This window comes from Coregonus clupeaformis, chromosome 33, assembly GCF_020615455.1.
Source record: "Coregonus clupeaformis isolate EN_2021a chromosome 33, ASM2061545v1, whole genome shotgun sequence".
NCBI lineage: Eukaryota > Metazoa > Chordata > Actinopteri > Salmoniformes > Salmonidae > Coregonus > Coregonus clupeaformis.
Window position 1 is genome coordinate 19849343 of NC_059224.1, and position 24262 is coordinate 19873604.

At 44.9% G+C, this 24262-nt stretch overlaps 1 protein-coding gene across 9 annotated transcripts in view; it reads right to left on the reverse strand.

The window, feature by feature from the left end:
- The window catches only part of LOC121548766 (wiskott-Aldrich syndrome protein family member 1-like), a 94402-nt gene that overhangs the window by 60992 nt on the left and 9148 nt on the right, over window positions 1-24262 (reverse strand). For 3 of the 9 annotated variants that reach the window (XM_045210192.1, XM_045210191.1, XM_045210183.1), the window contains exon 2: window positions 22511-22594. The exons of 1 other annotated variant lie outside the window; for it this stretch is intronic. The gene's annotated coding sequence lies outside the window, so the exon portion shown is untranslated. Of the gene's footprint in view, window positions 1-5048; window positions 5113-5429; window positions 5465-21522; window positions 21642-22474; window positions 22595-24262 lie in introns of those variants that run through there. 5 more of the 9 variants (XM_045210185.1, XM_045210188.1, XM_045210184.1 and 2 more) reach the window with 5 other exon arrangements.

Below are 24262 nucleotides of genomic sequence, written 5' to 3' on the forward strand. Positions count from 1 at the left end.
ACATTTCCTGCATTGCATGAAAGTTCTCCTTCAACAGGGTGATCAAATTAAGATCCTACATCTGTAGCTAGTCTTACTCAGCATTTTCCCCACTGACACGGTTTCTCTTCAGTCAAGAATCCCCATTTAACTAAATGGGTAAGAAATGACACCGAAACAGAGGGAGGAAGATGGAGAGAGGGGGAGGAAAGAAAGGTCAAAACTGACAGCGAGCGAAGGTAAAGAAAGAGCAAAAAAAGAATAGACTCCATTTACAAGCAAAGTGTAGGCTACATTTAAAGTAAGGGAACCTAGAGGGACAGGCATCTCTCTGTGAGACAATGGTAGTCTATCATGTCCAACCAGCTATCCTCTTCCTCCCTGACATTAATACATCATATTGACATTAATGAATGAATCAGCTCTGTAATCAAGGCAGACACACACGTGTGATGGAGTGGAGAGCAGACCAGGTGCAATGGGCTGTCTGAAAGACCATCTAGTACAGAAACACTTGTTAGTGGCAACCATTATTCTATGTCTTTTAATATACCTTAATTAAATGCTGATGTATGTAATTTCTATAGAACTCTGTAATAAGCATGGAGCAAAGGAGTATGATCATTGAGCGCATCCCCAAAAAGTAGGCCGGAAGAGGCCTTAGTAGCAATAGCAACTAAACCCACACTTTATGGGCTAGTGGGAAGTTAAATGGTTTGTTGATGTGAATCATGTTAGAATCCTCTTAATATAACTCCACTGCCTCCATATAGTGTAATGATCAGCCCTCGCATTTATCTAAGAGGGCTTTAAGATCTATCGGATGTACTTCAAACTGTACTGTGAGTGACATATTCTTTACAACCATCAAACCCATATGAGAGCACCATATTAGCTCAATCCCCACCCAACTACAAGGCTACACCTCCTCTACCCTCCTCTCATCAATCCCCCTCCGTCTCGCCCTCTCGATTGCTTACGCACACACACAAGCACACACTTCCTGTTGGGCCTCCCGTTGACCCTGCGTGCGGTGACCTTTTCCAGGACCCTGCTGCCAAGGTGTTTATGATTAACCCTTTGGTTACAGGTGCTAAGAGGCAATTTTCTGCTCCGTCAACCTCAACATACTATATGTGCTACTGCCTCTCCTAATGTAATGTACGATCAACACATTGTACAGCGAAGGTCCCTTATACACACGCTAGAGCACACACACACACACACACACACAGCATAAGAGCAGGGTGACTAATGTATCTCATGTATCTCCTATCTCTCTTCTTGTCCCCTCCTCCCAGTCCCTCCATCTCTCCTTCTCCTATCTCTCTTCTTGTCCCCTCCTCCCAGTCCCTCCATCTCTCCTTCTCCTATCTCTCTTCTTGTCCCCTCCTCCCAGTCCCTCCATCTCTCCTTCTCCTATCTCTCTTCTTGTCCCCTCCTCCCAGTCCCTCCATCTCTCCTATCTCTCTTCTTGTCCCCTCCTCCCAGTCCCTCCATCTCTCCTAGCTCTCTTCTTGTCCCCTCCTCCCAGTTCCCCATCTCTCTTCCCCTCTATAAAGGAAAGCAATGGATGGTGTAACTGTGTAACTTCTCATACCTAACAACGTATTGTATTTCAGAGGATGACAGTCAAATGGGTTTTTCTGAAGAGAGGGATAAAGAGGACAGATCTAAAGGCCTTCAGATAGAGCAGGAGAATGTGGACACAAATACAGAAACACCCGCTTTTAGACAGAGTGGGAGGCGATGGAGGGATTTTTCAATAATAATTTGTCATTTCGCACACGCTCTTATCCAGAGCGACTTACAGGAGCAATTACATTTACGTCATTTAGCAGACGCTCTTGCTCAAGGGCACATCGACAGATTTTTCACCTAGTCGGCTCAGGGATTAGAACCAGCAACCTTTCGGTTACTGGCACAACACTCTTAACCACTAAGCTACCTGCCGCCCACAGAGAAGAGAGGAGCTTTATCCCAGTTCCTACTAACTACAGAGAGAGAAGGAAAGAGAGATGGAGAGAAATTAAAGGTGGCTTGAGGAGAGATAGACATTATGTCTGATGATTTCTGCTTTGATGCTGGCTCTCTGGTTGGACAGCAATTGACTGATGATGACTCATATACCCTCAGGTAGGGAAAGCAGACAATCTCTCACACATCACCTGTCATATTGGTCCTCTAGGACAAACACACACACACACGCACGTGCACAGACAGACACACACTGACATATACACACACATATACAGTCGTGGTCAAAAGTTTTGAGAATGACACAAGTATTGGTCTTCACAAAGTTCGCTGCTTCAGTGTTATGAGATATTTTTTTCAGATGTTACTATGGTATACTGAAGTATAATTACAAGCATTCCATAAGTGTTCAAAGGCTTTTATTGACAATTACATTACGTTTATGCAAAGAGTCAATATTTGCAGTGTTGACCCTTCTTTTTCAAGACCTCTGCAATCCACCCTGTCATGCAACCTGACTGATGGCAGCCCATTCTTGCATAATCAATGCTTGGAGTTTGTCAGAATTTGTGGGGTTTTGTTTGTCCACCCGCCTCTTGAGGATCGACCACAAGTTCTCAATGGGATTAAGGTCTGGGGAGTTTCCTGGCCATGGACCCAAAATGTATATGTTTTGATCCCCGAACCACTTAGTTATCACTTTTGCCTTATGGCAAGGTGCTCCATCATGCTGGAAAAGGCATTGGTCGTCACCGAACTGTTCTTGGATGGTTGGGAGAAGTTTCTCTCGGAGGATGTGTTGGTACCATTCTTTATTCATGGCTGTGTTCTTAGGCAAAATTGTGAGTGAGTCCACTCCCTTGGCTGAGAAGCAACCCCACACATGAATGGTCTCAGGATGCTTTACTGTTGGCATGACACAGGACTGATGGTAGCGCTCACCTTGTCTTCTCCAGACAAGGTGTTTTCCGGATGCCCCAAACAATCGGAAAGGGGATTCATCAGAGAAAATGACTTTACCCCAGTCCTCAGCAGTCCAATCCCTGTACCTTTTGCAGAATATCAGTCTGTCCCTGATGTTTTTCCTGGAGAGAAGTGGCTTCTTTGCTGCCCTTCTTGACACCAGGCCATCCTCCAAAAGTATTCGCCTCACTGTGCGTGCAGATGCACTCACACCTGCCTGCACTGGTGGTGCCCCGATCCCGCAGCTGAATCAACTTTAGGAGACGGTCCTGGCGCTTGCTGGATTTTCTTGGGCGCCCTGACGCCTTCTTCACAACAATTGAACCTCTCTCCTTGAAGTTCTTGATGATCCGATAAATGGTTGATTTAGGTGCAATCTTACTAACAGCAATATCCTTGCCTGTGATGCCCTTTTTGTGCAAAGCAATGATGACGGCACGCATTTCCTTGCAGGTAACCATGGTTAACAGAGGAAGAACAATAAAAAGTATGTTATTCTAACTCAATCAGCATGACAGAGTGATCTCCAGCTTTGTCCTCGTCAACACTCTCACCTGTGTTAACGAGAGAATCACTGACATGATGGCAGCTGGTCCTTTTGTGGCAGGGCTGAAATGCAGTGGAAATGTTTTTTGGGGATTAAGTTCATTTTCATGGCAAAGTGGAACTTTGCAATTAATTGCAATTCATCTGATCACTCTTCATGATATTCTGGAGTATATGCAAATTGCCATCATCATAACTGAGGCAGCAGACTTTGTGAAAATTAGTATTTGTGTCATTCTCAAAACTTTTGACCATGACTGCACACACACGTGTTCCACAGTGCTCCTCTGAGACCCCCCCCCCCCCCTTGACAGCTCTGTCATGGGTTCAGATGATAAATAATTGATTCATCTCCTATCTCATCTGCTCTCTGAGGGAAGGAGGAGGAGAAAAGGAGGAGGGGGGAGGGAAAGGAGGAGGGGGACGGAGGGGGAGAAGGAGGAGGGGAAGGCGGAAGAGGGAAAGGAAGGAGGAGGACCCAGCATTTATTTCTTGGCATTTCTGCCACTACTCCATATCTTTGCATAATGACTGGACATGGCTGAGACATAATCAACACTGCTTGTAGCAACAGAACAGAGATCACTGTCATTACTCTCTTAACCACAACATAGACTACTTTATGTGTGACTGTGAGCAGCCCTGTCTGTCTGCAGAGCCATACATCCCTGCTAGTCAGTCTGTCTGTCTGTCTGTCTGGGACTGTCCACAGGCCTGCTAATCCAGCCTGTTTAATCCTGCTCAGTGTCAGGCAACCCAATTCTGATCGTTTTCCCACTAATTGGTCTTTTGACCAATCACATCAGATCTTATCACGTCAGATCTTTTTCAGTGCTGATCTGATTGGTCAAAAGATGCTTACCAGGGGGTTAATTAACATAACAATGGAGGTTTCAAAATGGTGTCTCAGAATGAGATTCATTCCAATCCGCCAGAACGTATTCTTCTCTCTTTTCTCCATGTTGAATAAGGAGGAGTGAGAATTTCCCTCCATTCACTATTGTTCTTTTTGAGATGGTACTCTCATCATGCATTCTCCTTGAAATCATTTAATTTATTTATCTTTCCTCTCTTTCATATCTCATTGACTGAGGAATGTCCTTCAGACAAAATGGAGGAGCATTGTGGCCCTCTGCTGCTCTTGACCATGACAACCCTGATTGGATTCCTCCTCCACTAAGCCACCAGCACATAGGAATAGAGATGAGAGCCTTTAAGGGAATAATCAGGGTTGATCTCTGCACCAAGAATCATTACAACTGCAATCACCATTTCTAATGTCTCCTTCCTTCTTCTTGCTCTTCTTCAATCTGCAGTCTTTCCCTAATGCCCCAACCTCCCAATCACCATCCACCTCATCCATCTCAACCCACCTCATCCACCTCACCCCACCTCATCCAGCTCAACCCACCTCATCCCACCTCATCCACCTCACCCCACCTCATCCATCTCAACCCACCTCACCCCACGTCATCCATCTCAACCCACCTCATCCATCTCAACCCACCTCATCCATCTCAACCCACCTCATCCATCTCAACCCACGTCATCCATCTCAACCCACGTCATCCATCTCAACCCACCTCACCCCACCTCATCCACCTCATATTTTGCAATTTTGCAGATGTTATCACAGGTGCAGTGAAATGCTTATGTTCATCGCTCCAACAGTACCTAACAAAACAAAACAATACAAACAAATTCTCAAAATGGAATGTAAGGAATTAAGATATATCAGAACGGGCTATGTCAGAGTCCGGAATATAAAGATATATGTATATGTATATGGTGTGTATAGACATTATGGACAGAAAAGGTGTGCACAGCAGTAGTTATATAGGATGAGCCTTGATTAGAATACAGTATATACTGTACATATGAAGTGGGTAAAACATTATTAAAGTGACCAGTGTTCCATGTCTATGTACATAGGGCAGCAGTCTCTAAGGTTCAGAGTAGAGTACCTGGTGGTATCCAGCTAGTAACAGTGACTAAGTTCAAGGCAAGGTACTGGGCGGAGGATGGCTAGTTGTGACTATTTAACAGTCTGATGGCCTGGAGATAGAAGCTGTTTTCAGTCTCTCTGTCCTAGCTTTGATGCAACTGTACTGTCTCCGCCTTCTAGATGGTAGCGGGGTGAACAGGCCGTGGCTCGGGTGGCTGAGGTCCTTGATGATCTTCTTGGCCTTCCTGTGACACCAGGTGCTGTAGATGTCCTGGAGGGCAGACAGTGTGCCCCCAGTGATGCGTTGGGCTGACCGCACCACCCTCTGGAGAGCCCTGCGGTTACGGACGGTGCAATTGCCGTACCAGGTGGTGATACAGCACGACAGGATGCTCTGGTGCATCTGTAGAAGTATGTGAGGGTCTTAGGGGCCAAGCCGAATTTCTTCAGCCTCCTTCTTCAGCCTCCTCGTCACCACACTGTCTGTTGCCATTGGGATGCTGGTCACTACCCCGGGAGAAAAAGAGAAGAAGAAGAGGAAAAAAGAGGAGAAGAGGGACACAGTCAGAGAGATGAGAGGGGAGAGAAGAAGATGGACACAGTCAGAGAGATGAGAGGGGAGAGAAGAAGATGGACACAGTCAGAGAGATGAGAGGGGAGAGGAGAAGATGGACACAGTCAGGAAGATGAGAGGGGAGAGGAGAAGATGGACACAGTCAGGGAGATGAGAGGGGAGAGAAGAAGATGGACACAGTCAGGGAGATGAGAGGGGAGAGAAGAAGATGGACACAGTCAGGGAGATGAGAGGGGAGAGGAGAAGATGGACACAGTCAGGGAGATGAGAGGGGAGAGAAGAAGATGGACACAGTCAGGGAGATGAGAGGGGAGAGAAGAAGATGGACACAGTCAGGGAGATGAGAGGGGAGAGGAGAAGATGGACACAGTCAGGGAGATGAGAGGGGAGAGAAGAAGATGGACACAGTCAGGGAGATGAGAAGATGGACACAGTCAGGGAGATGTGAGGGAAGATGAGAAGATGGACACAGTCAGGGAGATGTGAGGGGAGAGAAGAAGATGGACACAGTCAGGGAGATGAGAGGGGAGAGAAGAAGATGGACACAGTCAGGGAGATGAGAAGATGGACACAGTCAGGGAGATGTGAGGGGAGATGAGAAGATGGACACAGTCAGGGAGATGTGAGGGGAGAGAAGAAGATGGACACAGTCAGGGAGATGAGAAGATGGACACAATCAGGGAGATGAGAGGGGAGATGAGAAGATGGACACAGTCAGGGAGATGTGAGGGGAGAGAAGAAGATGGACACAGTCAGGGAGATGACAAGATGGACACAGTCAGGGAGATGAGAAGATGGACACAGTCAGGGAGATGAGAAGATGGACACAGTCAGGGAGATGTGAGATTCAGAGAGAAAGAGAGAGAGGGAGATCAAAAAGCATTGGTCCATTGTGCAACACAGAGGGACTAGCCGAGGGAGGGAGTATGTGCAGCACGTCTGTAGAGTGCAGGGCCCTCCTCTCTCTCGGCTCATTGCACTCTGCACAATATGGCAACAAGGGGAGCACAATATGGCAACAAGAGGAGCTAATGAATCCTAATGGAGCATTAACTCACTCACATCGCAGCACAATGGAGCACGGGGCCTCACATAAGGGGCCAGGTCAAAGGCCCTTATACAGGGCCGACACAGAACACAGAGACACGCGTCCCTCATGCCTCTGCGCCCCTTATGTCTCTACCCACCACTCTCCCCTTGTTGATCCCTCCTTTGGTTTTTTAACTACATTTACATTTGAGTCATTTAACAGATGCTCTTATCCAGAGCGATTTACAGGAGCAATTAGGTTTAAGTGCCTTGCTCAAGGGCACATCAATAGATTTTTCACCTAGTCGGCTCTGGGATTCGATTACTGGCCCAACGCTCTTAACCGCTAGGCTACCTGCCAACCCCAGAAGCATGAGGTAACCAAGTATCTGTAGCTCAGCTCCTTGGAGTGGCCTGTTCAGCACCCACACTGTGTTAAATGGGAGAGGGGGATAGTGAGGGGCAATAGAGCACAGAGCTGTGGACTTACAGACTAGCAAGGGATTGAACTTCGCTGTCTGCTGAGTTGGAAATTAATTCAAATCTAAAACGTACTGAACTGAAAAGTTCTACTCATAGTGTCTGGATGTAGAATTCATGGATTGAATCATCAAACCTCTCTTGCTAGACCACCATGCAAGAACAGAGCACAGAACAGAAGAGGAATCAGTATGAATCCTAGCTAGCCAACAACATAAACATCCTACATACGCATTCGATTTCTGATGCTAAAAACAGCAGGCCAATCACAACATAAAAAGCAACCCGGTAACCAATCACAAAGCCCAGTAGAACAGCAGCAGCCAATCGCAGGGTGTTGAGATCAAAACCGTGAACAGTCCCACAGCTGGTTTAGATTAGTAAGAGATACTCAGCGGTCACCCACAGCTCCAGAACAAAAGAGAAGAAAATGAAAAGAAACCCCATTTCTCTTTCAGACTTTTCTGAAAGTCAAACCTTTTTGGGAGGGGAGGGACAAGTCAGACCAGTGTTTCCTTTGGCTGCTTCAAGATGAAAGCTATTTCATGTGGCGACTCAAGGGACCCGTTTGGGGAAGAAATGCTTCTGGTGGTGCGTCTCCTTTTTTGTTATTCTAATGAAGAATAAGTAAATCTCTAAGCTGCTATTTGTATCTAATTTTCTCTATCATTAGAATTTCAGCTCTTAAAACTATTTTTTTCTGCTCCTTCAGAACATTATCTGTTTTTCTCTCTTCCATAGGAGATAAGAAAGTGCTTGAGCTGGTCTGTCTGTCCGCCTCCCTGGCTCTGCCTCTCAGATTGATTCACAGTGAGCCGTCCTTGAGAAGGTTGAAAGACACATTGATGTGTCAAAGACATAAATAAGTAAATCATGGGAGGGAGGTCTGGTATCAGAGCAGGGCCTTTATTCCCCAGAGAAGACAAGCATTCTTATCAGACCCCACACCTGACTCTCTGACACATCTGTCTGTCTGTCTGTGTGTGTGTGCCTCTCCCCTCCTGCGGCTGACCATGATGATTTGCTACGGCTGCTGCTGGTGAGGATGAGCTGTCAGAGTTGGAGCCACTTGACTGGAGTCCTGATGCCTCTGACAGAACAGAGCACAGTCCCGTACGGTGAGGGGTCCCACACACATACACACAGGCACACATATCACTTACATCACACACACATGCACGCACGCACGCTCGCACACAAACACAGGCATCACTTGCATCATACACAGGCTTACGCATGCACACACTCATACACTATCTGAGCCAACTCCCCATTCCCCAAACCTAACCAAACCTAACCTAACCAAACCAAACCTAACCTAACCTAACCTAACCTAACCAAACCTAATCAAACCTAATCTAACCTAACCGAACCTAACCTAACCAAACCAAACCTAACCTAACCCCTCTAACTCTTCCCTCCCTCTTGCCCGTCTTCCCTTCAGGAGACTGCATATCACATTGGCAGCAGTGAGCATGTGGCGTGTACCAGCCTGCCTACCAATTAACATGCCGAGCCAGTCGCCCCTTCAGCAGTGAGATGGCACCTTGCAGGCCCTTGACAGTGAGGTGCTAAAACACACAACCAACCTCTGCTCTCAGTCAGACACAAAATAGGGCCTACACTCTGCCTAGCGACAGCACAGTGACAGCCTGTCAGTTAGCTAGGCCTGCTGTCTCAGACACAGCTACAGTGAGACTATGGGTATCTCTACTCCCCATGGAGGCATATGGAATACCTAGAGAGGCTGTTCTGTCTTAGGAGACTGGTCTTAATTAGACCTAAATTATAATTAAGCTTACTCGTGAGACAGTCAGTGCTCTTGCAAATGCTCTGATTAGATGCTCAGAAACAGCTATCTTTAAGATGTAAAATCTTCCTGCCAATGAAACTGAAGGGCAACGACTGAAATTGGAACCGACATCAACCCAGCTCCTGGCATCCAGAATGTTTCCCTTACCCTCTCTCTCCCCATGATCATTTCTCACATACAGTGAGAGTGATAGGCAATACTACAGACAGTGATAGGCCTAGATGGCACAGAGACCGTATAGCACTGCCGTCGATTAGCACTCTGCCCCGTCATCTCTCGCCCACTGTTCCTCTGCCCAGCTCTGATCACAGCAGGGGCCCTGGCAAGGCAGCATACAGGTGCTCAGATGGCAGCACTGCCCACATTGTGTTGGCACGGCTCCTAGGCCACAATAACACTGGCTGGCCTGACAGTAGTAGTAGACTGGCAGGTTCCTGGAACACCTCAGAGCTGGGTTGACCCACCTGTCCAGTAATACTGCATCAAGCAGAATGGGGAAACATCAGGACCCAATGGCCATGGACTGATGCAGCAGCACTCAAAGCTAAAAAGCTTTTGTCTATGTATTTGTTTAAAGATAACACAATGGTACTTAGAATGGATAGGATAAGTTGAGACATTCAGTAGGTTAAGTAAGAAACATACATTTACATTACATTTTAATCATTTAGCAGACACTCTTATCCAGAGCGACTTACAGTTAGTGAATACATATTTTTTTATACTGGCCCCCCGTGGGAGTCGAACCCACAACCCTGACGTTGCAAACGCCATGCTCTATCAACTGAGCTACATCCCTGCCGGCCATTCCCTCCCCTACCCTGGGCCAATTGTGCACCGCCCATGAGTCTCCCGGTCGCGGCCGGCTGTGACAGAGCCTGGATTCGAACCAGGATCTCTAGTAGCACAGTTAGCACTGCGATGCAGTGCCTTAGACCACTGCGCCACTCAGGAGTATACTGTAGCCTAAGGTCCAAGCAGAATATGGAAATTATCAGTTGGCCACTGACCAATGCTGAAGTCAATGACAGAGTGATACGCAGCGTTTCAGCATTTTAACATGAAACGGGATCAGTCGAGGCAAAGCCATTAAGAAACATACATTCTCCCCACTTTGAGATCTTCCACTAATTAGTCCCCTGTAGCTCAGTTGGTAGAGCATGGCGCTTGCAACGCCAGCGTTGTGGGTTCGTTTCCCACGGGGGGCCAGTATGAAAATGTATGCACTCACTAACTGTAAGTCGCTCTGGATAAGAGCGTCTGCTAAATGACTAAAATGTAAATGTAATTATTCACACAGAGTAGTTGTGCCAACACCAGTGGTGAATATGTCTAATGAACAGAGTAGTTGTGCCAACACCAGTGGTGAATATGTCTAATGAACAGAGTAGTTGTGCCAACACCAGTGGTGAATATGTCTAATGAACAGAGTAGTTGTGCCAACACCAGTGGTGAATATGTCTAATGAACAGAGTAGTTGTGCCAACACCAGTGGTGAATATGTCTAATGAACAGAGAAGTTGTGCCAACACCAGTGGTGAATATGTCTAATGAACAGAGTAGTTGTGCCAACACCAGTGGTGAATATGTCTAATGAACAGAGTAGTTGTGCCAACACCAGTGGTGAATATGTCTAATGAACAGAGTAGTTGTGCCAACACCAGTGGTGAATATGTCTAATGAACAAACAGACTCGGAAAGTATCTGCTGAGTGAACAGAAACACCAACGTCATAAATAATGAAGGTCCTGGTCCATCTTCAATAATAGATGCAGTATGATGCTCAGAGCCTCTGAGTGTTTAGCTGTACTGATTCCTCTGTGGGGAAACTTCATTATATCCCTTATAAACTCCTTTATCGTTCACACACAAGTGAAGGACACAAAAGATAGCTAGCTAGCTGCAACCCTCCTCCCAACACACACACACACACACACAAGTGCAGACAGACACGCATACTAAAGAATGCACGCATATACACACACGAGTGCAACCCCCCCCGCCCCCCGCTCAGAGGACAGAAGTGCTGTGTAAGCCAGCATAGCTCTTATGAAGGCAAAACACCTTGGCATGTAACAGACCATGGCCAAACGTAGCTCTGGCACTGGCTCTGTTCTGCTCATCGCCCCTCATCCAGCTGATTCAATAGAGATGGAAGGGAATAACACAATATGGTCCTTCTCCTGCAGCACAAAAGATGGAGAGGAGACAAAGATGGATTCATTTTCTCTTTTTAGGCCAATACTCTGTCCCACTGCAATACAAAACATTCTCTCTTCAGCCAATACTCTGTCCCACTGCAATACAAAACATTCTCTCTTCAGCCAATACACTTCTCACACATCATTGAGAAATGTTGGCTCACTGTGTGTGTATGCTTCTCTATTCTGATGTTCTTCTCTAGATGAAAGCGGAAGGAGCTGTGAGTTTTGACCTTGAGAGAACAGACCTCAGGCTCCTGCTGTACTGATGTGAACAACTCTTTCCTGCTGCTGAGCTGATGCAGGGGGTCGCCCAGAGCCAAGCTACAATCAAAGCAGAGAGGGAGAAAGAGGGAGAACAACCTGGTCTCTCCATTTAGTATGATATGTTACGTCTCGAATGGTATGTAATAATTGATGGGTGTCCATCACCCATTTCGTATGATATGTTATAAATTACAATTCGTATTATATGTTAGGAATTAGCAAAACGTACAATATGTTACGAATTTGCAAAACATATGATATGTTACGCATTCTGCTAGGTGGTTAGGTGGCTAACATTAGCTAGCCTAAGGGTTAGGGGGTTAGGGCTAAGTTTAGGAGTTAGGTTAAAGGGTTAGCTAAAAGGGTTAAGATTAGGGTTAGGGGAAGGGTTTGCTAACATGCTAAATAGTTGCAAAGTAGCTAAAAAGTAGTACGTCTGTGAAAAGTTGCTAATTAACTAAAATGCTAAAGTTGTCCGTGATGAGATTCGAACTGCTAGATGTTCGCGTTATACGCCGACCCATCCACCATACTTTTGTTTTTACCTTAAGTAACCATCTGTCTTATGTACCATACCAAACGTAACATATCATACTAATTTGAGTGTCCCAGAGTTAGGTGTAGTCTATGAGGCTGGGGAGAAGGGAGGGCCAGAGCTCCAATAACACTAGGGGGAGTGAGTGAGAGAGTGAGTGAGTGAGTGAGTGAGTGAGTGAGTGAGTGAGTGAGTGAGTGAGTGAGTGAGTGAGTGAGTGAGTGAGTGAGTGAGTGAGTGAGTGAGTGAGTGAGTGAGTGAGTGAGTGAGTGAGGAGTGAGTGAGTGAGTGAGTGAGTGAGTGAGTGAGTGAGTGAGTGAGTGAGTGAGTGAGTGAGTGGAGGTGAGTGAGTGAGTGAGTGAGTGAGGAGTGAGTGAGTGAGTGAGTGAGTGAGTGAGTGAGTGAGTGAGGAGGAGTGAGTGAGTGAGTGAGTGAGTGAGTGAGTGAGGATGGGAGGAGGAGTGAGTGAGTGAGTGAGTGAGTGAGTGAGTGAGTGGTGAGTGAGTGAGTGAGTGAGTGAGTGAGTGAGTGAGTGAGTGAGTGAGTGAGTGAGTGAGGAGGAGTGGTGGAGTGAGTGAGTGAGTGAGTGAGTGAGTGAGTGAGTGAGTGAGTGAGTGAGTGAGTGAGGAGTGAGTGAGTGGTGAGTGAGTGAGTGGAGGTGAGTGAGTGAGTGAGGAGTGAGGAGTGAGTGAGTGAGTGAGTGAGTGAGTGAGTGAGTGAGTGAGTGAGTGAGTGAGTGAGTGAGTGAGTGAGGAGTGAGTGAGTGAGGAGGAGGAGTGAGTGAGTGAGTGAGGAGTGAGTGAGTGAGGAGTGAGTGAGTGAGTGAGTGAGTGAGTGAGTGAGGAGTGAGTGAGTGGGAGTGAGTGAGTGAGTGAGTGAGGAGTGAGTGAGTGAGTGAGTGAGTGAGTGAGGAGTGAGTGAGTGAGTGAGTGAGTGAGGAGTGAGTGAGTGGGGAGTGAGTGAGTGAGGAGTGAGTGAGTGGAGGAGGTGAGTGAGTGAGTGAGTGAGTGGTGAGTGAGTGAGTGAGTGAGTGAGGAGGAGTGAGTGAGTGAGTGAGTGAGTGAGGAGGAGTGAGTGAGGAGTGAGTGAGTGAGTGAGTGAGTGAGTGAGTGAGTGAGTAGGAGTGAGTGAGTGAGTGAGAGAGAGAGAGAGAGAGAGAGAGAGAGAGAGAGAGAGAGAGAGAGAGAGAGAGAGAGAGAGAGAGAGAGAGAGAGAGAGAGAGAGAGAGAGAGAGAGAGAGAGAGAGAGAGAGAGAGAGAGAGAGAGAGAGAGAGAGAGAGAGAGAGAGAGAGAGAGAGAGAGAGAGAGAGAGAGAGAGAGAGAGAGAGAGAGAGAGAGAGAGAGAGAGAGAGAGCCTCATCACCTTGACACATTGATATAAATGCCTGATGTGGAGGACCTATACGTCTGCATTGTCACATCACACCTGTGACTGATCTAGACCTGGGAAATCAGGTCATGAGCATAATGAAGGAAGGTTAAAGAGAGGTGAAATCAGAACAGGATATCACACACATTAGCACCTGGCTGCCCATACATAATAACACTACAATGGCCAATAAGCTGTAGAAGAAAACAACAAGATGTTACAGTTTTACATCTGAATCACTGATTAATTAAACATCTACTTAGAACATGGTGGGCAATTGAGTGGAAACTGGCTCTACTCTTGGGACAGACGTGGAGAATGATGAGAGGAAGTGGATGTGTCGCCAAAATGGCCAAACGAGCCGTGACGGCTGCAGCTGGGGGCTAGCTTCTCATAGACTGCCTCTGTGCTCTGAGTGAAGAGGGAAACTGGCGTCCATTTTGTGCCCCCTCATTGAATGAATGGGCCAATTCTGGGCATACAATACTGGCAGGCACCAACGGTTACTGATGGTGCCCCCGATGCACCGTGGCAGTGCCAACGGGCAGAGAATGCCAGGCAGGCAGAATAGAGCACTGGAACAAGGTTGATCAGCGTTTCATTATGGACTCCCTGTCTCCAATAGATGAGGTGATTCTATTGACATTAGCAAAAGAGAAAGGCCTTTTTTTAAACTGGATGGACAAACAGACAGACACACCACACACACACCCACACACACAAACACACACACACACACTCTCTGTTAAAAGCCAGCAGCACAGCCCACTGAATCATGGGTTGAGTTCATTCGCTCCACAGGGCCCTTTCCTCCTGTAAATAGCATGTTCTCACAGGGGTCAGAGGTCAGATTAAGGGCATCATGTGACCTGTGTCTCATGACATCTGAAGCTCCCCTGGGCCCTCCCTCATCTTTAAGAGTATAGTAACAGTATGTGCTGGAACCACACTGCTATGATAAATGCTGGATGGACATTCTCAGCATTCATACTGTACATGTGGAGAGAGAGAGCGAGAGAGAGAGAGTGCGAGAGAGAGAGAGAGAGTGAGAGAGAGAGAGAGAGAGAGAGAGAGAGAGAGAGAGAGAGAGAGAGAGAGAGAGAGAGAGAGAGAGAGAGAGAGAGAGAGAGAGAGAGCGAGAGAGAGAGAGAGAGAGAGAGAGAGAGAGAGAGAGAGAGAGAGAGAGAGAGGATGATGGGGTAGGGAGAGAATGAAAAAGAAAGAGGATGGGGAAGAGAGCGATGTGGAAAGAGAGAGTAAAGATGGAGTGTGAGAGGGAGTGAAAAGATAGAAAGCGAGAGAGTAAATAAAGAGAGAATGTGAGAGCGAGAGAGTGTGTTAGAAAGAAAGAGCAGATTCAGAAAGCATCTGCGTCACTATGACTACCTTGCGTTAGCCCTCGATTAGATTGACTCAGTTGAGACATGGGCCACCCACTTATTCTGATATTATATTGAACAATAATAAGGCCATCGATTTGTAATGCCTGCCAAGCACTTCTGCCAGCCCAGGGAACCTGATGAGATTTCTAGCCAGTGGAGAACCGTTGGTTAAGGTATCCTGTGTTGCTTAGTTCACTTTATTTAGATTATGGATGACTGTGTGTATGTGTCTGCCTGGGGGTCCCATCTAACTCAAGCATCACAGTGTCCCTGCACAGTCCTTCTCTCTTTCTCTCTGCCTCTCTTTCGCTCTCTCTCTCCCGCACACACACACACACACATTTAAACTAGCAACGCGCATACCCTGCCCACCTGAGAATCTTTATTTTTGCAAAATCCACTTGTCACTTAAATCTCGCTGGATTTTTTGCTGTCATTTTATTCCTGCGACTCTTTCATACTCTTGCTTGTGCCTGTCGTTTTTTCCCTTTAATGTTACGGCCGCGTAAATGTTTGTAATGACCTATCAAACACCCCACGATAATGGCTGAAATGGGCTCAATGGGATACATTGGCTTTCTATTTAATCTATAAGCACTTTGGGAATTTAACGCACCGTCTTGACACTTTCATCACTAGAAAGAGAAGTAAGATCACTTTATTTTGATGTGTGTACATTTTTTGTGGAATTGAAAAAAGTCATCATTTAATACAGTTGAAATTTTTACAAATTAGATGCGCTGAAATTAAAGTAATTTACGAAAATTAACACTCGGATTATAGTGATATTATATTTGATCATGCAAACAATGTAAAGTATGTTTAAATGGGTGTTATCTAGAGCCAAACATGTTGATTTTGAATTATGCAAGAGAACAGTCATTCATGAGGCAGACTAGACAGCACAGGTAGGATAGACAGAGCAAGTGTTTGGTGGTTGCAGCCCTGTTCCTCCCCTTTATGGTAATGAATTGATATATGCAAATACACCCAGTGTATTTATGCAAATGAGACACATTTATTTTAACACAAAATATAAAAGAATATCTGAAACAATAAGAACATGTACCTTATTGTTCAATTTGGGGTCACTTAGAAATGTCCTTGTTTTTTAAAGAAAAGCAAATTTTTTGTCCATTAAAATAACATCAAATTGATCAGAAATACAGTGTAGACATTGTTAATGTTGTAAATGGCTATTGTAGCTGGAAACTGCTGATTTTTAATGGATTATCTACATAGGCGTACAGAGGCCCATTATCAGCAACCATCAATCCTGTGTTCCAATGGCACGTTGTGTTTGCTAATCCAAGTTTATCATTTAAAAGGCTAATTGATCATTAGAAAACCCTTTTGCAATTATGTTAGCACAGCTGAAAACTGTTGTGCTGATTAAAGAAGCAATAAAATTGGCCTTCTTGAGACTAGTTGAGTATCTGGAGCATCAGGCTCAAAATGGCCAGAAACAAATAACTTTCTTCTGAAAATCATCAGTCTATTCTTGTTCTGAGAAATGAAGGCAGAGTTGCAAAGAAAAAGCCATATCTCAGACTGCCCATCTTAATCTTTTATTTTTATTGGCCAGTCTGAGATATGGCTTTTTCTTTGCAACTCTGCCTAGAAGGTCAGCATCCCGGAGTCGCCTCTTCACTGTTGACTTTGAGACTGGTGTTTTGCAGGTACTATTTAATGAAGCTGCCAGTTGAGGACCTGTGAGGCGTCTGTTTCTCAAACTAGACACGCTAATGTATTTGTCCTCTTGCTCAGTTGTGCATCGGGGCCTCCCACTCCTCTTTCTATTCTGGTTAGAGCCAGTTTGTGCTATTCCGTGAAGGGAGTAGTACACAGCGTTGTACGAGATCTTCAGTTTCTTGGCTATTTCTCGCATGGAATAGCCTTCATTTCTCAGAACAAGAATATTTATATATATTTGTTTCTGGCCATTTTGAGCCTGTAATCGAACCCACAATTGCTGATGCTCCAGATACTCAACTAGTCTCAAGCAGGCCAGTTTTATTGCTTCTTTAATCAGCACAACAGTTTTCAGCTGTGCTAACATAATTGCAAAAGTGTTTTCTAATGATCAATTAGCCTTTTAAAATGATAAACTTGGATTAGCAAACACAACGTGCCATTGGAACACTGGACTGATGGTTGCTGATAATGGGCCTCTGTACACCTATGTAGATATTCCATAAAAAATCAGCAGTTTCCAGCTACAACAGCCATTTACAACATTAACAATGTCTACACTGTATTTCTGATCAATTTGATATTATTTTAATGGACAATTTTTTTTGCTTTTCTTTAAATTTCTAAGTGACCCCAAACTTTTGAACGGGAGTGTATATATGAGTTCATTCTAAGAAAAATAAGTGCAATTTTACAATAAATTGAATAGCTGAATTCCCACCAAAATCACTGAACTACATTATAAAAATGTATGTTCATCCATTGTCCAACTGTTGCATTTCTTAGGATTGTTTTAAAAATCTTTTAACACTTTCGATGACCGTTGCTCTATAAACAATAACAGTGCAGTATTAGGTGGCTTTAGATCATTAGTTAGATTTATGAATGCTATCCAACAGGTGATAGTGCTGCAATAAGAGACAGAGAGGATGAAGACAAGATGTCTTCTCTCTCTCTCTTCTCTGTTCTCTCTCACCACCTCTGTGGTCTGTCAGAAGGCATTGTGTGTCTCCGTGCTCACCTCCAATCGACACATCTTGAAAAGCTCGATTGTTTGGTGGGGATGGCTAGCAGACCAGTGAGGGAGTGTGTGTGTGTGTCTGTATGTGTGTGAGACATAGAGTGTGACTGTGTGTGAGTGTTTCAGGGCCGTTAAGGAGGAGGGGGGTCCAGGTTCTTATCGCCAGTCCCACACGATTTCCGTTATCTTTTCCCAGAGTTCCGTCCCTGCCCCTCACCGATGCTCATCTGCCGGCATGCGGGAGCCGAGGATGTCGGAGTCGTCATTATACCGTTGTCACGGCAGCTGCCGCGTCGCTTCTCTCACCGTTATCTCCCCAACGCCGATATATGTGAGCCTCAAACAAATAGCTTAGGCGCTACACTGGGTCAAGTTGTCCTGATTTGAGGTACTGTATGTCTCACCTCACTAAAGCAGTATGGATATGGATATGGATGTTTTGTATCACTATCGGTATTGTCATCTCTCTCTGATGGTTGTGCTTCGGTCCGTGTTAGGAGATGGAATGGAGGCCGACTGCTGAAAGGCTAAATGTCAATCTGATACCACGGTACCAACAATTCACACAAAATGTTATTCTGGTAGAGATGAATATAAGGTGAATAGTAGAGAAAACGTCTTTCCCAGGCTGCTCTAACATGGTTAAAGTCTGACCGTTTAATCAACTTCTTTGGTTGAAACTCTTTTTTCTGATGCTCGGAGATATGTCATGTCAGACTGTAAAAAAAATTGTTTCTCTGCTTCATTACGCCTTGCTTCAACACAGTCAAACTCACTGTGATGCTGTCTAAACCAATCTAAAGTCATAGGCCTATGTCTAAACCAATCTAAAGTCATAGGCCTATGTCTAAACCAATCTAAAGTCATAGGCCTATGTCTAAACCAATCTAAAGTCATAGGCCTATGTCTAAACCAATCTAAAGTCATAGGCCTATGTCTAAACCAATCTAAAGTCATAGGCCTATGTCTAAACCAATCTAAAGTCATAGGCCTATGTCTAAACCAATCTAAAGTCATAGGCCTATGTCTAAACCAATCTAAAGTCATAGGCCTATGTCTAAACCAATCTAAAGTGATAGGCCTATGTCTAAACCAATCTAAAGTGATAGGCCTGTCTAAACCAATCTAAAGTGATAAGCCTACTTCTAAACCAATCTAAAGTGATAAGCCTACTTCTAAGCCAATCTGAAGTGATAAGCCTACTTCTAAACCAATCAAGCTCTAAACCAATCAAGCCATCATATTTGTCATAATGAGAGATCATAATGTCCAAATAGGCTGTTATGTGACCATGTGGAGACAGTAGAGAGAGAGAGAGACCGAGAGAGACAGAGAAAAAGAAAGAGAGAGAGACAGAGAGAGAGACAGAGACAGAGAGAAAGAGACAGAGAGAGAGAGACAGAGAGACAGAGACAGAGAGACAGAGACAGAGACAGAGAGAGAGAAAGAGGAAGAGAAAGAGAGACAGCAGCAGCATCAGCCACAGATGCCTGCCTGTCAGGACCAATCTCTCCTATTGAGGTTGAGACACAAATGAGGGCTCTGGCCATGGTCGCCCTGAGTCTCCGCTAACATTTACATAACCATGGTGCTCCGCTCTGACCCCTGACCTTATGGGACCACCGGATGGAGGAGGAGCCATGTGGGTCAGCCCAAAGGGACAACACCTATCAAGTAGGGGTGTAACGGTACACCAAACCCACGGTTCGATGCGTATTGCGGTTTTGGGGTCACGGTTCAGTTCGGTTTCGGTACAGCGGGAAAATTAAATGCCAATAGTTACTGTAGTTTTTTTGTTTATTTAAGAAAATCCAAAGCCTAAAACAAATGCAATATAGACAAAAACAAATAGCAATTAATGTTTATTTTTCCCCATTAGAAACTCTTACATATCTGTCTAGAATTAACTGGAATAAACTGATTGATCACATCACACAGATGTATAACAGAACACACACACACACACACACACACACACACACACACACGCACACACACACACATACACAGTCCTAATAAGAGATGTGTGGCTGGTTGAAGTTTTCAACAAGCATGTCTATTCTGGGCTCCATTTTTGACAGTGCAACCCTGAGGTCATGCTCAGCATTGAGTCTGTTTCTGTACTTGTTTTTTTTAAGTACGCCAGAGTTGAGAACCCAAACTGGATCAGAACATCTACTGCTTTCTCAGTCAGGCAGGAGACCGCTTCCTGCTGTAGATGAGCAACCCAGAAGAGCAACTCTGTTTATTCCAGTTCAGAAAAAAAATGACTACTTGTATTTTAACAGCAACAGCTCCAACCTAGACTTGTTTTCAACAATAATTTCTACAGTAAGATGTACAGTAAGCCTGATCATTGTTCATCTTGATATGTACTGTTACTTAGGGTTGCACTATCAGTATCTAGCTAGCTTGCTTTGGCTAACGTTAGCTAGCTAGCTATTAACTGTGTACAAGGGGATTGTTTGAAAGAGAAACTTGCATCTACTACTATGAGAGATAGCACTCCTTACTTCTGCTTATCATCACCTGTTATAAAATGACAACAATGCCTTGCTAGCCGACTTACTTTTCCACTGTCGAAGCACTGTTTCCTGAAGCATTCTGCCCTGTTCTGAAAGAACTCCCTGACCCTGGGTTTACCGTCATGCTGTGAATGTTTGGTCATCATTTGTTCATTTTGAGAGACTCATTAATAAACACTTCCCTGCACAAAACACATTGTGGGCGCTCCTCGTTATTTCTCAAAGTTTGTATGAAACCAAGAGAGAGAAACTCATCGCTGTATTTGCTTTTCATGACGATTGAGCTCAGTCAGAACTTGTGACTAGCTTGAGTCCATTTGATGACAGCGGTGAGTGGTGGCGAGTGGGAATGACAAGTCAGTGGCTGATGCCGTGTTCAAAACAACTGGGAACTGAAAAAAACGAGCTCCAACTCTGAATTCCAACTCGGGAACTCTGGCCTCTTTCTAGAGCTCTGACTTTCCGACCTGAAGATCACTGACATCATGATTTGACCTTGTATTTTTTCGAGTTCCCAGTTGTTTTGAACGCGGCATGACAGCACATCATCTGCTGCTGAACGACAGCGCTGCAGCATTTGGGTCATGGAGTGATCTTCAAGAAAACTGTAGAAAAAATATCTGGCATTTCCTTCCCACTAGCGCAGCTCCCATGAGCAGAGACACCGCTGCTAAGCAGAGAGCGCACTGAACAGAGGGCGCAGTTGCACTTGGCCAAATCAATTCCAGTAATTAATTAAATAATTATACATTTACTCTGACACGTAAAAGGTGGGTCACGACCCATACTTTAAGGAAGTAAGTCGCTCTGGATAAGAGCGTCTGCTAAATGACGAAAATGTAAATGTAAGGCTGGTGTAGAGAATCATTGTGCCATCTGAACCGCTGTCAAATATAACCAAATATATTGCATTTTCAGCTGTTGTACAAGCTGATGTACAAAACCGAAAGTAAAAAAAATTTACGACCGGGAAGCATAGAAATAGCGCACATAGAACAGATCTACCGCGTTTTAGACTTGATTTCAATGAGAATGACAGATCTATAACACACATTTCTATGTACATTTGGTTAGGTCTCCCAAAAAGTTACGGTACATATTGCAGCTTTAAATGAAGAGGCACGATTACTCATCAACAACAACACAAAAATTAAGTGCAATATGCGTGTGAAATCAATATGTAAACATGGCTCAGACATTATCTATGCTGTAATGTTTTCTTACAAAGAGAAGAATATGCACACTTGCGTGACTCTCTTAAAGGGGGCGTGTCTGTAGCGCGATACTTCTGTGATGGGCTGTCACTGCTAAGTAGCTCTCAGTAGCCCTGGAGGTCCATCCATCTGTAGTAAGGGCAACACAGGTGCATTGGTCAATTAATTGACAACTTCGGCTTTAACTTGCTTATATAGAGTGGGTACTACCGGTTTGCTGAAATTAGTACGTGGGGGCGAAGTTCGTAACTTGGCTTGAGCACTTTCACGAGGTGCGGAAACCCCCTATTCTTCCCAACCAACAAAAATTGCCGCGGCTATAAACATACCTATCGCTCTTGTAATTTCTTTGGCCCGGACAGAATCAGTTGCGAAGGGCTGCTTGAATGCGGAGAGGAGATGATGTTGTGTTGTTGTTTCCGTCTTGCTCCGGTGGTAGGAATGCTGGGGTGATGTCGGTGGTAGGAATGCTGGGGTGATGTCGGTGGTAGGAATGCTGGGGTGATGTCGGTGGTAGGAATGCTGGGGTGATGTCGGTGGTAGGAATGCTGGGGTGATGTCGGTGGTAGGAATGCTGGGGTGATGTCGGTGTAAATGTGTCAACATGTTTGAGGTGTTAGCAGCTGCATAGCCTATTCTCGTTGAGCAGTGGCGACATACTCTCTCTGTCCATTGCCGTTGTAATCTACTTGGAAGCCAAAATTTTCCCAAACTGGAGATTTACATTACATTTCACTGTGCAAAAAGCCTTACTTTAGTTGTGAGAGAAACTGCCTGACCTCACTGTAATAGCTCATACCAGTCAAACACACACACCCCAGCATGCACACACTTGCCAGAAGCTGCCGTGCCCGTGTGGCTCGGAGCACAGAAGCACAAATGTCACCATGCTCGGTGTCTCGGAGCGGGATTCCAGACCACCGCCCGCAGAGGGAAAGGTTGGGATCAATCGGAACACTCACCTAATAAAAATATTGGAATGGCATAGTGCCTCTTACCCCTCTTCCTCTTGCTTCTGCTCTCTTCTCTCCACTCTCCCTTGCTTCGCTCTAGGAACGGCACTTGCTCCTGAATAAAATAACCTGCCGAGCAGAAGACTGATTATACTGCTGCAATCCATCTGTCAGCTTCACAGCCCTCACATTCCAACACCTTTGCTTGTGTGTGTGAATGTGAGAAAGACTTTCATATTTCGAATGATAATGTAGTACCATAGAACAGAACCACATCTAAAGAGAGAAAGATATGGTTTGGTTTGGAACACCTGCTGGGATAAAACCACACAAACAAATCCTTGTGAAACTGACGCAAAGCATACTTCCTTGTCAACTCAATACCCATCAGAAAAAACAAAGGAGGGGGTAACCCTTGATGTTAATGTCTAGTAATCCTACAGCAGGGGTCGCATTAACGCAGAATTCAGCATTCTTCACGCAAAAAAAACAACCCATCTAAAATGCTTCTTATTGTAATTCCTGCTCTGCTTCAGTCACGGTTCGCTTCAAATCATGAATAAAAGGACACATTTGTGCTTCAGTTGCACTTCTCCACTTGGATGAGAAATATTTGCTATCTCTTGATAAATCTGATTCCCGCATTCACAAACAGGCATTCGATCAGCAGACAGCGCTCTGACTGATGTACTTTTCTCCACTACTTTCTCTGGTGTAGTTTCTCTCTGGTAGCAAGTTAAAATGCAAGATTAACTTCAAGCAAAACATTAGGAAATGTTGCTGGCTACATTCTTTCTATGATAAACATGAGAAATCTTGCTTTTTCATTGTAAGCTAATTTACTTGTGTGGCTGCTAGCCAAATAGTGTTGCACTTCTGTTGTCATCTGATGAAAATTATTTTCTGCCTAATGTATTTTGCGTGAAGAAAAACTATAGTTGCATGCCCCTGATCACTCTATTGAAGCAAACAAACACTGTTGACTTTCAATTATAACGCAGGTGAAATGGTTTAAATCGCAGATTTCTTTATGGGATGCATTTTGAAAATGCTGATTTCTAAAAGCTAATGCGACCCTTGTACAGGCATCCACAAAGCAATAACAAGTAGCTTCAACTCAATTGAACTCAGTTTACCTCACTGCTGCAGTGAGTACATGTTGCTAGCGGTTAGCGCTCTCGCCATTGACTGCGTTAGCACCAAATCTCATCCAGACGCCAGCAGCGGTAAGCTTAGCGCTGTGGCACTCTGGGGCTGTGGAGTGGATGACGGTCCCCAGTCACAGTCAGTCTGTCACAGCCAGTCAAAGTCCACTGGCTGCCTGGCCACATGTGGCCTCATGGGCAATACATCACATTCACTAGCTATTCTATGGAGTTGAATCCAATGTATTACAGAGGCCAGGACAAAAAATTAATATAATCTGAAATGCAAAATGGCTGTGATGTTTATGCTACAGGACATCACTGTTTTGATTTCATCCTCTATTGCACGTATGTAATGGTATACAGTCACACCGTGTCTGTAGGCATGGAGTCTATAAATGGAAGAAGAAGATTACATAAGGGGAGCCCTTGTCTTAGCAACACCGCATTAAAGTATCTGTCCTGTCCTTAAGATACTCCTCAAGATAGTGTACACTTCCTCAACTATAGGCTATACTGCAGTGGCACCGCGACCCTAAAGAAACCTCTACAGAAATAGAAACCCAAAATAAAATAAACCGCCGCCACATCTCTCCGGTAGCTCCTCTGGCCCTGCCTGCCTGCTAGAAAATCTTTTGATCATTCTGAACTT